We start from the raw sequence: 15,168 nt of genomic DNA on the forward strand, positions 1-15,168 counted from the left end.
AAATTGTTTTCGATATGAGTGGTTTCTTTTATAACGCCTTTCCTTCGCCTGTGAACTTGTGGTATGTGATCTAAGTAATTTTGCACTTTATGTGACGACAAACATAATTTTAAAAAAGAATTTTTATTTATAATCAACGACAACGTCTTTTCAATTAAATTACACTTTTTATTTAAAATAAAAACAATCAGCACTAATATAATTAATAATATGAAAATACCAAAATAATACTGCACTTCGAGTTTATTCACTATCACTTTCATCGATTTTGAATTCGTCCTAATCGAACGATTTGAGAATCAAAAACTATAGCCTTAAGCTGATGTAATCTTTCTCTGTGAGACAGCAATCCTCTCGAATCATTTGCAGTTCAGAGTTGGTTCTGTAAACGTTCAAATCACATTGGTGTTGAGTTCGGTATTGCTATGAACCTTGAAACGGAAGTCGATTATCAACTGGCAGTGTTGAAATATTCAAGTAATCCGCTATTTTTTAGCACATCGTATTTTTAGCATAATGTGCGTGTTGCCACTATATTAAAAATTATAATAAAGTGGCTTTAAATTTAAATTATGTTGAGCCCTCAAAGAAGAATATAGAACAGCTCTACAGAAACATAACTTTTTCTTGTTGCTTTGGTTATATTAGCAAGTTTTGATGATTTGTGCATAAAATGTTTGAAGGTGTATTGTGTTCAAAAAAATTATTTTTTTAAGCATGATTACGGTTTTGCGTACCTTTTTCACACATACAGAGATCGCGTTATCCCCACGCAACACGCTCCTTACTGAAAATATAATGCAATAAAGTATAAGGAATATTTTAAGATTTTATTATCTCAAATCAAAATCTCGACTTACAGTCTACAAAATGTCGTATTTTTCTCGATGGAACTCTCACATTACGTTTCAAGAATGTGATCTCAGAAATACTGTTGTCACCAAATTCTGAGAAATCGGTAAAATCTACCAATGAATGGGAGGTTGAAACATCTCCTTCAAAGTTATGTTCTCAGTGACTAAAGTATTAAGTCTCTCTCTATCACGTTAGGAATGATAAAACATTTTCACAAAGCGATGGAGGAGCACGAATATTTTTTAATTATAAGTGGTTGTAGAAAGTTTCTGATGCTTAGTATGTAAAGTTTGAAAAATTAAATATAATATTTAATCGTCCCCAAATACGAAAATTAATGAGAGATACAGATTATATAAAGATCTCGGAAATTTAAGCTTGAAGCAGTGTACGTGTTGATAGTCGAGAATTTCCTAGATAACCATAAAGTACCAAATTACGAAGAAATTTTGAAAAATATGCTGACTCAGTATCATACTCTAGTATTAGATAAACTAAATATAAGCGCAAACAGCTGGATAAGTTTTCAAATAATTTTGAAAATGATAGTGAGAAACAGAGAAAGTGGTTTCGTCAGTATCTAAAAGTGATGGAAGGAAGGTATCAAGGTTGAAGGGAACCTCACACGATGGCAAATTACTGTTAGTCCATAAAAAGGAATTGCCAAGTAGAAAATTATAAAAGAAATATTAATAAAAGGAGTTTTAATAAAATCTAACAAATATTTTCAACAAACAAAAGATGAGCGCCCAACCTTACGAAATATTGTATGCCAAAGCTTTGCAGAAGTTAGACCGCAGAGGTCGAAAATATTGTTAGTTGTTAGTATTTCGAGGAATTTTGGTTTCAAAAATTATTATTATATTTAGTTTATTATCAACTTCGCCGAAATCATGAAATCGCCTTCTGTACAGTGAGAAACGTCGGAGGCCCTATAAAGTATACGTATAAATAATCAGCATGACAAGTTCAGCCGATTTTAGTCAGTATGTATATAAGCGAAGTAGTCCCTTAGTTTTTGAGGAGCGGAACTGAAATTTTAAACGCGCACTTTTCTCCCCAAGAATCCACTTATTTGTCGGAACCGCCGATTTAGAATCACTATAGTAAATAGCTGCCATATAAACTGAATGATCAGAATCAAGTTCTGGTAGGGAAAACTTGTTTTATTTGACAATATATCTTCATTTAACACAAGTTATTTTTTAAAGCTCCACTATATTATTTGAAGAAATTTTCGAGATCGGACTGTATCATACTCGTATAGCTATCATACAAAATCATGTCAAAATCAAGTTCTTGTATGGAAACTTCTTTATTTGTGAAGGGTATTATAGCTTCGGCCCGAAGTAACAATTTTTTTCGTTTTTTGTTGTTTTATACGCATTTTCTTATTTTATCAAATATTCTGTTGGCGCTCGCTGACAAGACTAGGACTACATATTCCCTTAAATGCATTTATGCAGTTTCAAATTTCAAGCAAAAAACAAAAAAGGGAAAAATGTATTAAAAATTTTATATTGTGATGAATTGAGCTAATACTCAGACGTATGTATGTACCTTATTAGTTAACTAATAAATTTTGCAACGAAATACTCTCACTTTTGTTCCTTATTTATTTACACAACTAATCGTGTTACTTAGGACCTTATCGCAAATATTTTATAATATATACATACATATATATGCATGTACATGTAGCCACCGTGTACACGAATACATACATAAAATGCTCGTACGAATAAAAATATTTGCAAAGTTTTTTTTTGATAAGTGTAATTAATTTATAACCATATTTCCGTGCAATTATATATAATGTGTATATAGGCACATATGTGCATCGAAAGCTGAAAGTGAATACAAGTATTACTTACATACATATACTTTGACAGTATGTTTTAATAATATTTAAATTGCGTGAAGAATTATTCAAAGTGTTTACATTTAACATGAAACAGAAACAAATTTTTTGACATAGGCACGTGAATACACATGCCACTCCCTTTTTAAAAAAGCTAAAATTAACTTAAAAGCTCCAAAACACGTTAAAGCTTAAAAACGAATTGCGCTTGAAAGCTTTAAGGCGCATTGTATTTCATTATAATGGCACTTTAGTTCACTCGACATTACTCACGAATAAATTCAGGACGTCTTTCTCTGAATATCGTAATTTCAAAGTCTCCTTCTTAATATGTTTTTCCCTTCACGATATTGTTTAAAACCACGGAGAGGAGGGAAGAACACTTTCTCACCCTGCTCTATTTCTTTTTTTTTATAAAACCATTTCGACTGCGATAAGAACCTATTAGATCAATGGCAGTACTGGGGTTCATCGTCAAACATAAAAATATGATCCTAAATTAGGTAAATAATAATATTAAATAGTTATAAATAAATTACTCCAATTTTTTTTTTAATTGATTGCAAAAAGCTTTTCACTGATCAGGTAGAGACTCTCATAATATATTTTCTTCAAAGTCCATTTTTTTACTTTATTGGTTTTGCTTCAAGGCCTGAATCGAAGAGGTTTTGTCCGCATAGACTTTAGACATTACAGGTAAAAGTCTAACGGTGTGATATTACACAATCTTGGTGGCCGATCGACCGGCCCTAAACGTTAAATTTTCTGCTCACCGAAGTGTTCTCTCAATAAATCCATTGACATCTTGTTCAAACCAAATGTCGGCGAGATCTTCTTCTTCTTTACTGTCGTAGACACCGCTTACGCGATTATAGCCGAGTCAACAACAGCGCGCCAGTCGTTTCTTCTCTTCGCTACGTGGCGTCAATTGGATATTCCAAGCGAAGCCAGGTCCTTCTCCACTTGGTCCTTCCAACGGGAGGTCTTCCTCTTCCTCTGCTTCTGCGTCGAATACTTTCAGAGCTGGAGTGTTTTCATCCATCCGGACAACATGACCTAGCCAGCGTAGCCGCTGTCTTTTAATTCGGCGAGATCACGAAATTGAATTTCTTGCGTCGAGCCATTGACGGTTACGTTCTCAACGGCATGATTTTTAAAGCAAAATTTACTGATAATTCCACCGGCCCACAAACAATACCAAACCGTTATTTTTTCTGGATGAAATAGCAGCTCTTGAATCTTTTCAGTTTGCTCTTTGTCCTAAATGCGGCAATTTTGCTTTTTTTACAGAACCATTGGGTCAAAAATGGGCCTCATCGCTGACCAAAAACGAAAACGTAGGATCTTCTTGGAACTCATCAAGAGTCCATCGAGCGAAGTGATTTTGGTTGGAATGCTGGGTCGCCATTAGGATGATGCTGTTGCGAATAGAACGCTTAGTAGGTCGATTACGTTGACCATAAGTTGAGCGCGAAACACGTTCTTTAGAGAACATGAATTTTTGAAATAAGAATGAACGACTTGCAAACGTTGTTCAGGCGTAAGCCTTTTTATGATGCCAAGCAATACTGAACAAAAATAATATGACAGCTTGACACGACCCACACGTGATCTGTCAAAAAAAGGCTATTGGAAGAAGTATCTCTACTTGGATCGCACGTTATAGCCGACTTTTACTTCTAGGTGTTATAAACTTCCTGGCAAACTTAAGATAAACTGTTCAAAGCATAAACAGTAACAGGACGAAACTATCGTAATTTCTGTTTCTATCATTCTTGCTTTCTCAGAAGATGAGGCCCACTCATGAGTTTTCTTTACATGTTTCAATAGCAATGTTAAAGTAAAGGAATTTTTCTTTTCCAATTTTGTATTCGAATGAAAAATCAAACCAAATCAATAATATAAGTTATATAACGGAGCTACAGCATAACTCATTTTTTAAATCACATGTTCCATTTGTTCATATGTATGTACATAGCTAGATATTATTTCGCGCAGCTGCTACTTTCTTGTCACAATCTCCAAGCAAATTAGCTTCTCCACAAATTCAAGATCTACTTATATTTCCCAAGCTTGATTTGAAAGATACTGTTAGAGATACCTACTTTTGCCACACTTTTTTTTGTTATTTATATTTTGTTGTATTTTTTTTTTATTCTCGGTAAAATGTTCCATCATCGTTAAGTAACGATTTGTTGCACAATCGATAGACGGAAACCTTGGCCGCACCCACCACACAACTTTCATTCTCTACGGCTCAACAACGAGCAGCCAATATTAAGTTCAACCAAGTGTAAAAAATTACACACACACTCACACATACTTGTATACAGCAGCCATATGCGCGCATACAGAAGTATTTCGCCACCAGAACACCAGCAAAACTAATTTCCTTCAATTAAATATTAGCAAATTTTTCTACATGCTCTGCCCTTCTTCTCTCTACTTAAGTTATTTTTACCTTTTTACTTGCAAAAAAATAATTAAAAAAAAAATTGCAAAAACAAGAACAACAAGCACTCGCAGAACAAAATTCGTAAATGTTCACGCTAAAAATAGTGCAGAAAAAAATTTAAATATAAAAATTTGAAAAGCAGATTATTCCAACATTTACAAGGCAGTAGGGAGTGTGCGAAAACGCGCACACACACACATGTATAATATGTGTTTGTATCATGTGGCTGCGGCTGTGTGTGTGCGGCTGCCCTCCAAGCACACACACATACCCACGTACATGTCTATATGTAAATGCGCGCAGAATTCGACTTACACATGGAGACAGGCGATAGCGGATCGTAAGCGATCGCGTGCAAATAAATTCAACCGAAAAAATGCCAAAAAACGCCAACGAAAAAAGCAGCAAAAAATGCTGCGCAAAATGCACGAAAAAAAAAACTATTAATAACATAAGAGTAACACACAGGCAACAACAATAGCAACAAAAGCACTGACAGCAACGGCCGCGACAACATACATTTATGTAGGTACTGCTACAAGCTTACTAAACACAAGCACAACAACAACATGCACACCACATGTTCGCTCGTGTGTGTGTGTGTCGCGCTCTTTTGGGTCGTAAAGTTGACCTTCAAACAGCAACATTTGCCAAAAACAAAAATTCGCACAACTTTTTTTGTTTTTGTTTTATTTTTACATTTTATTTTCGTTTTCGTGTTTTATGCTTTTTCCGTTGTTGTTATTGTTGTCGTTGCCTTTTTATAATATTTTCGCTTTCTGGGCTCGCCTTTTCGTTGTGCTTTTGCAGCGGCAGTCGCAGTGCTTTATGTTGTTGTTGTTTTTTTTTTGTATTGAACAACTTTGTTGCGGGCTTCGCCCAGTTTGGACGTTTTCATTTCATTTTATTCTCGATCGCTTGATTGCTCCTTATTGTTTTTGTTTTTATTATTGTTTGTGTGTGCGTTTTTACTGTTTCAGAGCGCTTTGTTATTAGTTCTCGGCAATTCGTCGAATGTCGAACTTGCAGGCAACAAAGCTGATTGTTTTACTGCCCTGCACTGGCTTCCTTATAATGCACAAACACACATACATACCCATACACATGCATATATACACCGTATCCGTGTATTGCTATCGAAATTTGTTACATTTCTGTGTGTGTTGTTGCAAAGCTCAGCTGCGTGTGGCGTTCGCCACGCATCTAATGCCATCATCGTTTTCATTGCTATTGTTGTTGCTGTTTTTTGTTATGTTGTTGTATCGATTCACTATTTGCTAAATTAGCGTTGGTTGCGAAACTCATCAGTCGACAACTGCACCACAATGATCTAATGTTTTAGCGCGCTGCCCTGCCTGTGAGCACCAACTGAAAGGATCATAGTGAACGTGGCGAACCTAAATAGATTGGAGCTGGACAATATGTAAGATAACACGAAGCAATTGAGTATTCATCAGTGGTTCTCAATAGCTTTCCAAAGTAAACCACAACCTTATCAAAAACTGCACGAATTGCATTTATCGTATTCGCCATCAGGGATGACTTTCAAGATTTCCAAAATCAAAAAACTTAAGCCACCACGAAATGAGTGCTGAATTCTATGAAAAATATTTTTCATAAAGTAAATATAATTAAAAGTTATACTTATTGATATATTTAATGATCGATTCGCTCCTCCACAAACTATTTTCGATTTACCAAACTTTAAAGAGTAGCGAATCGAAGACGTAAGTCGCATAGACTGTCATAATCAAGTAAAAATTGGTTATCCCGTTTTATATAGCACTCTCTTTTCTTGGATTGAACTGTATAACTTGGTTGTTGCTTTCAAGAGAGGGAAAAGAGAGAAGAGCTTTATACTATACGTAATTGAAGATCAATGTAATTTTTCGTTCTAAAACCAATTGGGAGTACTTCATCGCTCAATTTCCTACGCTTCCTCCAAAAAAATATTTCTTGTACTAAAAAGTCACATGATGACAAGAGTAGAGAGTTTATTGTTATAATATCTCTGTTTCAGTTATTGGAATTGAATTCTAAAAACGTAGAAACATTTCTAATCAAGTTCAGTAAAAAGTACCCTACATCCTAATGTTTCAATAGATCCTTAAACCGTGTATATATATTTTCATGAACAGTCTTCAATTTCAATGTGGCAGCGAGCTAGCGTCTGAGCCGAAATACACCGTAAAGATTTATATTTAGATCTATATAAATTCAAATGGCGTTAAAACCTTAAGGTCTTTCCACAAATTCCAGCTAAAGTCAATTCAATGATGATGATAGGCTTATTATTAGATACATTAAGAGGTTACATGAGTTTACTGGTTTCAAGATTTTTTATTGTGTTATTAAATTCTACAATACTTCTAAAATATTGTCCTAAATTTTCAAATAGATCCGAGTAATAGTTTCGGAGATACAGCCTTGAGAACTTGTGCGCTCGAGGCTAGCTAGGTTAAGTGTGTCGTCTTTAAACGCGATTTTTCTCGAAACTGTGGTTTTGAAGTCGGTTGGCAAGATTTCTCAAGAACTACTCAACCGATCTTCATGAAATTTTACACAGGTCTTTGAGATACAATTCTTAAACACTTGGACGAAAGGTTTTTTCGATTTCAACTATTTCAAAAAAAATGTCAAAAATTTTTCTCTGAAAGTTTAATTTTTTGGTAAAAATGTCTGCCAAAAATTCTATTTTCAGTTTTTTCCTTGGTCCAAGTTTTCAGTTAAGGTTTTCACTTTAGATCATCCTCTAAGGCTTATCATGCCAACGCGGCTGCATCTTTTTTCCGAGGGGTCACCAAAAATGACGTCGCAATGGCCGAATTAAAATTTTTTTTTTTCAAAAATTTAATAATTTCTTTAGAAATAGTGTTTGTTTGTAACAATAAAAAATTCTAAAAAAAATATTTAATTTTTTACATGAGAAAAAAACTCTAAAAAAAAGTATGTTTTTAACCCGAGAAAACCCATGTTACCCCTTAAACCGCAAAAATACGGTTATTGGAATAACTCTGACCTAATTTTTATACCTCGTAAAGTCACCCAAGTTGACTATGTGAACAGTTTTAGCCGAGTACGAGGGGTTATTATCAGCCAAACCGCTTACAGAGCGGCAACCATCATCACTATATATCTCAGTATCTTTTTACCACAGATTCAACATAAAGGAGTGGGTCTTAGTAAATACAATACATAAATTACGAGACTACATTCAGTTCCAATAAACGAACCAATTTGGCAATATCGTCGCTGATGTTCACCATAACAACGCGCCCAACAGTCAACCTAATGTTCGTTGCTGTCAGCTCGCACACATACATACACACAACCGCGCATATGTCCACGCGCATACGTCATTTTATTGCCAATTTTTGGCAAAGTCCCCAACAGCGTACGCGTACGCTGTCGCAGATGGGCTTACAGCACTATCTATGGCTACCTACTACCTAAAAGCGCTGCGAGAGCCTAGCTGGCTTCTAGCGCCGCGCTGTGCGCTTTGCTCACATCTAAGCATAACGCCTGCGTCAATGTCGTCGGCGTCATCAACGGCATTGTCAACGCCTTCCGAAGCGCTGACGTCGCCGCTTTATGCCGCACCGCGCCACGTCGCGCCCTACTGCCGATCGTTGTTTGCAGAATTTCGTTTTCGCATGTGGCCCACACATTGTTAGCAGTCAGACGCGCTGCTGCTCGCTCGCTAGCTTCAAATATGCTTTAGGTGCGCGCGCGTCTGTGTGTGTGTGTGCTTTTATGCGCGTATAGTTTGCTGGTAGGTAGGTACATACCTACGCTGCTCCTCCACAGCGCCCACTGCGTTGATAGCAATTTTTTATATGTATATTTCTTATTACTATATTGCTGTTGTTGTTGTTCACTTCATGTTTTTCGGTATTTTAGGTTTTGGATTTGGCGAGCGCGCACTCGTGTATGTGTGTGCGCGCGTGTATGTTCGTTTTCTGCGATCGGTATCAAGGTTTTTGGCAATTCAGTTCGCGGTTGCGACTTTAGTCGGTTGGTCGGTTGTGTTGTGTTGTCATCGTCGTAATCGTTATACTCGACGCTGATTAACATTGCGTTTGTCTTCAATCGTTTTTGCTTTCGTTCGCAAAATATTGATAATAGTGCAACGCAGATTTTAAGGTGAACTTATAAATCAGCAATTATTTTTGCTATTAGAAGCTTTTGCTTTTTTTAATTAAAAAAGGTGTGCAATGAAATAAAAATGCTATTTTATCATGAAAAGGGAGCTAAAAATAACAAAAACAAAGCGCGCAAGTGAGGCGCTTAGTGAACACAAGTTTGACAAGATCACTGCAAGGCGCTGATGAGGAGCGCATGTGTGTTGGTGTGCATGCGCTGGGATAAAGCTCACGCGCTGCTTCAAAAAACAAAAAAAAAAAACAACAAAAACGAGAAAGACATACCGACGCGTTGCAGCGCGCTCATCAATTTGAATTTGAATTCGTTTAAAATTTCTGCGCTGGTATGTGTGCGCTTTTGGCTACTTTTTAGTGTTTTTCCAACTGTTGCTCGAAATACATACTTATATGTAAGGGTGCCAAATACTTGTTCTTGCTCGCGCGTGTGTATGAGCGTCTGCGATTTTTATTGCTCCTCTCTAATGGTATGTGCGCGTGTTATTTGCTTCTGTTGTTGTATTACGTTGGAATTACTATTCGCCATTTTTTTATGGCTCGCCTGCAGTAGTGTTAGTAGCTCGATCTAGCACCCTAGCTGGCGTAAAAGCCAGCAGTATGTAGCTGGCATGCATGTACAAGTATATTTGTATGTATGTAGTGGTAGTCATGGTCTCTTAACCCACAAACCAAAATCGAGACATTGAGATTGAGCCATTCGCAAACGTTAGTTACATTTATGTGTTGTAGCGCGCGCGGTAGATACGACGGCAACGAACGCAACAACCATAGAACGGATACGGATGCGGATGCGCATTGATAGTTCTCAGTGCAACAAATTGAAATTACATGTACTCATACTTATAAAAACGCTTGCGAATACACAGACAAAGAATGTATGTAATGAAGAATTGAAAAAGGGGATACAATTTATATGAAAAAGTGCCAAAGTGATCGGGAAAAATATACACAGTGTTCAATACCACATATGTATGTACATATATTTTAGAGCCAAAAGTGTTCAATATTAAACTAAAAAAATATATACAAATATTTAAAATTTCTATGGAAAACATATGTTTTAAGAATTTTTATGAAAAAAAAAATTTTAAAAAAAATTTTTAGGACTTTTGGGGGAAAAAAATTGTTTAACTTTTTTGCCGGAATAAACGAATTTTAAGTGAGGAAATGATAAATTAATAACATCAAAACTTTTTAAATGATCAAATTTACCATATTGAGGAAAAAATGTGTTTTTGGAGTGTTTTTGAAAAAAAAAAATTAATTTTTAAGCAAATCTTAAGTAAAAAAATAACGGACAACACAAAAACTATTTTATCTACTATTGAGCATATTTCAAACTGAATCGTTTGTTGTTTTTCTAACTTTGTGTGCTTATTTTATGGAATGAAAATACAAATTTTTATAAAATACGTAAAATTAAAAATAATAATAAACAATAAAAATAATAAAACACAAATAATAAAATAAGAAATAATAATAATAATAAATAAATTTTAGCAAATGAAGAAACGAAAATAAAAACATGTTCAATTATTTGTTATAAAGTAGAAACAGCACAGTAAAATTAATAATAATAATAATAAAAACCCATAATAAGAATAAAATAATAATAATAGTAATAATAATAACAACAACAATAATAAAATAATGAAAAGAGTACAATAATTCCAATAAAATAAATGAAAAAAAATTGCAAAAACCAAAAGGTGTATACTGAAATTAAAAATATATATATATTTGGAATTATTATTTGAACTGATTTAATTTTATAAACTCAGTAATAAAACAAATATAAATTAATATTAAATTAATAATTAAAAATAATTGAAGTAGTGAACTTGTTTAAAAAGCCTATTTTATATAATAATAAAATATATATATAAATAAGAAAATAACAAAAAACATAATAACAAGACTACATATTTATTTTTTACAATTTTTATGTAAACTGAAAAACAAGTTAAACTAATATATTAAATTGGATTTGAAGAAAATTAACGTCTTTTAAATATTAATAAGAAATGAATACTAAAGTGCGGTCTTCAAAATAAAAGGTTAAAATTCAAAATATAATAAAATATAAAAAATTATAAAAGTGAAAAACATTTTCAAGGACAAAAGATAGGTGTAATTAATTAAAAAATAAGAAATTAACTAAAACAAATCAAAAAAGGCAAAAAATAAGGGAAAATTTCATTAAAAAAAATTAGTATACTTAAAATAATAACTACAAAAATGGAAAAATTTTTAAATATTTTGCTAACAAGTATGGTATAAGCAATATCTGTGATGAAAAACGAAAACTTAAAACTAAAAAGGTTTAAAAAAAGCAATTAAAAATATATAAATAAATAAAAAAAAAAATAATTTAACGTATTAATATTAAATAAAAATACAGCAAAACATGTTAAGTTCGCTTGTACCTCAGTTATAATACCTTACACAAATAAATAGTTTGCGTGCAAGAACTTTGTTTGATCGGTTATTTTCTATGGCAGCTATATGCTATATTGGTTCGATGTAAACAGTTTCATCAGAGTTTACACCGTTTTCTTAAAATATATTGCCTGCCGAATTTCGTGAGGATATCTCGACAAATCAAAAAGTTTTCTATACAAGGCCTGAATTTTGTACATTCAGTGTGTATGAGAGCTGTATGCGATAGTATTCCGATCTGAACAAGATCAGAGATTATACCTCAAAAATAATTCGTGCCCTGTTTCGTGAATGTATCTGGTCAAATTACAAACCGCTTTATCCCGATCATTCAGTTTTTATGGCAGCTAAATGCTAAAGTGACTCGATATTCACGATTCCGACAAATGAGCAGCTTCTTGGTTAGAAAAGTACGTGCGCAAAATTCGCCAAAAACTGAAGCACTAGTTTGCGTTTAGGCAGTTAGACAGACGGACATGGCTAAATCAAGTCTTTCTACTACTTTCTTGCGGTCTCGCACGTTTCCATCTGTTACAAACTTCTTGGCAAACTGAATGTACCTTGTGCAGGGTATAAATAAAAACTAAACTTTATATCAACCAAAAATTGTCAAAGACAATAATAATAATAATGAATATTATATAAAAGAGTGAACAAATTAAGTGACAAATATATGAATAAATAATCAAAATCAATAAAAACATTTAAACTAAATTAAAAATATTAAAATGAAATAAAATAAAGTAAAAAATAAAAATAAAAATAAAAATTAATGAAAACGAACTGAACAAAAGAAAATAAATAAAAAAAATTAAATAAAAATAAAATAAAACAAAGCAAAGTTAAATATAAAAACCTATAAAAATAAACACTCAAATGGGAAATATTTAAAAATTATTACCATGAAGTTATTTCCAATAATATTATATCATTTATTATTATAAAAGACAGTTGGTAATAACAAATATTTCCAGAAATTAAAGAAAATTATTAAAATTTTTTTTTTATTAAATTTTTTTTTAATAATTAAAATGAATTTTACGTATTATCTAAAAAATATATACATATCAAATATGTAAATGAATTTAAGCATGTATTTATCACCAAAAAAAAGCATAAGATTTAAAACACTAAAATAATATAAATTTTAAACATAACAACTAAAAAAAATTACGAAAAATTAGTTAAAATAAAGTTATAAAAATATAGCAAATAATTTGTAAATAAAAAAAATAAATTGAAGTGAAGTTATAACCAAATATTATCATTAAACAAAATAAAAAAAAAATATTTAAATCTGCCAAAAACCACACAACGCAGCATTAGCTTTGTATTCAAAAAATGTCCACTGCGTAAATGCATACAACTTTTGGCTCATCTTTTAGCTCCTCCAATCGATTTTTCCTCAAGTGTGCCAAACTTAGAATTTTCCTTCCTTCCAGCAAACAATAGTGCCTTAAATTTTACTTATAATTAGTAATAAAATAAAATTCACAACCAAAAACCAATTAACCTGAACTCGGAGAATACGGAAAATCAACCAAATATGCGTTACAAATGAAAAACAACAACAAAGAAAACACCACTCTAACCCATGTACATATTATATACAATAAAAATGTATTGGCTTGAACATAATAAATTTGCTGTGAAGTTGTAGTAGAAGTGTTCTTGAAGATTGCTGCAGTTATAAGAAAATAAGAAACACACACACATATATATAAATACATACATACAAAATCAAAAAATTCAAAACAAAGAAACCAAATTTGCCAATTATTATTTTAAATAAAATAAAATTTGAAATCAGAAAGCATATCACAAATCTCAGCATAAAAGTAACCAAGAATACCACAAAATATTTCAATTGGCTCACCAACACACCCACACATTGGATTACTTTTAATTGGATTACATTGGATTTATCTACATAAATTTATTGAAAACAAGTCGACAGAGAAAACCTACACGCTGGCTTACAACAACGACGAGAGCTCAGTGCAAGAAACCCTCTCACAACTGGATTACTACGCCTATTGGTTGACACACTGTTTGGGAAGGTTAGTACCAGAAATTAAGCAAACAATTTGCATTTACACGCTTACTTTACTTCATTTAATTTTTTTGTTTCACTTATGTTTTTGCACATACGTACATACATATGTATGTGTAAGTATGTTCAGGGCAGCGGCGTGCGCTTAGAAAATTCGTTAGCGAAAATTAGCAAACACGAGCAATACCAAACCGCCATGAACTCGTTCGCCGCGGACACACTTAAGTTTGCATTTTTATTTAGTTTATTTTCATTTTTTTATTTTTATTTTTTTTTCTGTTTTGCTACTCAACTACCGCTCTCTTCAATTGATTTAACTGTGTGCAAATTTTCGTGTGTTTCGAAAATAAAGTTTATGCTGACCTTCCTTAGGCCATGAAGGTTGTTTGCTTTGCCTTTGGCTTGTTGCTATAGATCACCTACATGTACATATGTATGCAAAACATTTGGCAGAAGGATAAAACAAAAACAAAACAATATTTATTGAGCTCTAAAAGCACAATTGGTGACACTTAACTTATGTGACATTTATAGTTAACTAAGTTCACTTGAAGGCGTTTAAAAATTTAGCCGAAACAAAAAAACTTTAAATGTGTATGTTTTACTTACTCTTGGAATTTTACAGACTATCAGCATTTTTCTGTAATCTTTTTTCGATTTTCAAACCATCGAAAATGCAGCCTTCTAAGAATGCTTGCGGTTATCATTAATGGTGAATGGCTGTAGAAATTTGTCTAACCTAGCTTTGACTACGTTATGACATTGCGATCGTAAAGAGTCAATAAACTTAGGTTCAAAATAGAAAATATAGCTAAAATTCTTCTTTTTTATTGGCGTAGACATCGCTTACGCAGTTATAGCGGAGTGTTTCTTCCTTTTCGCTGTTTGACGCTAATTGAACTTGATTCCAAGTGTTTCCAGGTCCTTCTACACCTCGTCTTTCCAACGGAGTGAAGTGGTTCCTCTTCCTATGCTTCCCCCGGCGGTTACTGCGTCGAATACTCTCAATGCTGAAGTAGTAGTTTGTAGTTTTCCTACACCCGGACGACATGACATAGCCAACCGCAGTCCAAAGGGCCAAAAATCTTCCGCAGAACCTTTCTCTCGAAAACTAGTAACGCCGCCTCGTCAGATGTTGTCATCGTTCTTGCCTCTGCACCATATAGCAGGACGGAAATGCTGGGTGATTTGTAGAGTTTAGTCTTTGTTAGTACTCAGTCCGAAGTTATTACAATCTCTTGGTTAATATTTACTTTAATTCATTATGAAAATACATACACATATAGTATATACAATATTACGATTGTACGGTAGAACTGGAACATGTCAATTTTTTAATATTCAA

At 33.2% G+C, this 15,168-nt stretch overlaps 1 protein-coding gene across 17 annotated transcripts in view; it reads left to right on the plus strand.

The window, feature by feature from the left end:
- The window catches only part of LOC105224493 (sex determination protein fruitless), a 419,068-nt gene that overhangs the window by 323,623 nt on the left and 80,277 nt on the right, over nt 1-15,168 (plus strand). For 2 of the 17 annotated variants that reach the window (XM_049448208.1, XM_029549494.2), the window contains exon 2: nt 13,213-13,830. The exons of 11 other annotated variants lie outside the window; for them this stretch is intronic. The gene's annotated coding sequence lies outside the window, so the exon portion shown is untranslated. Of the gene's footprint in view, nt 1-8,075; nt 9,315-9,805; nt 10,207-13,155; nt 13,831-15,168 lie in introns of those variants that run through there. 4 more of the 17 variants (XM_049448206.1, XM_049448205.1, XM_029549495.2 and 1 more) reach the window with 4 other exon arrangements.

The sequence above is a fragment of the Bactrocera dorsalis genome, chromosome 2, assembly GCF_023373825.1.
Source record: "Bactrocera dorsalis isolate Fly_Bdor chromosome 2, ASM2337382v1, whole genome shotgun sequence".
Classification (NCBI taxonomy): Eukaryota; Metazoa; Arthropoda; class Insecta; order Diptera; family Tephritidae; genus Bactrocera; species Bactrocera dorsalis.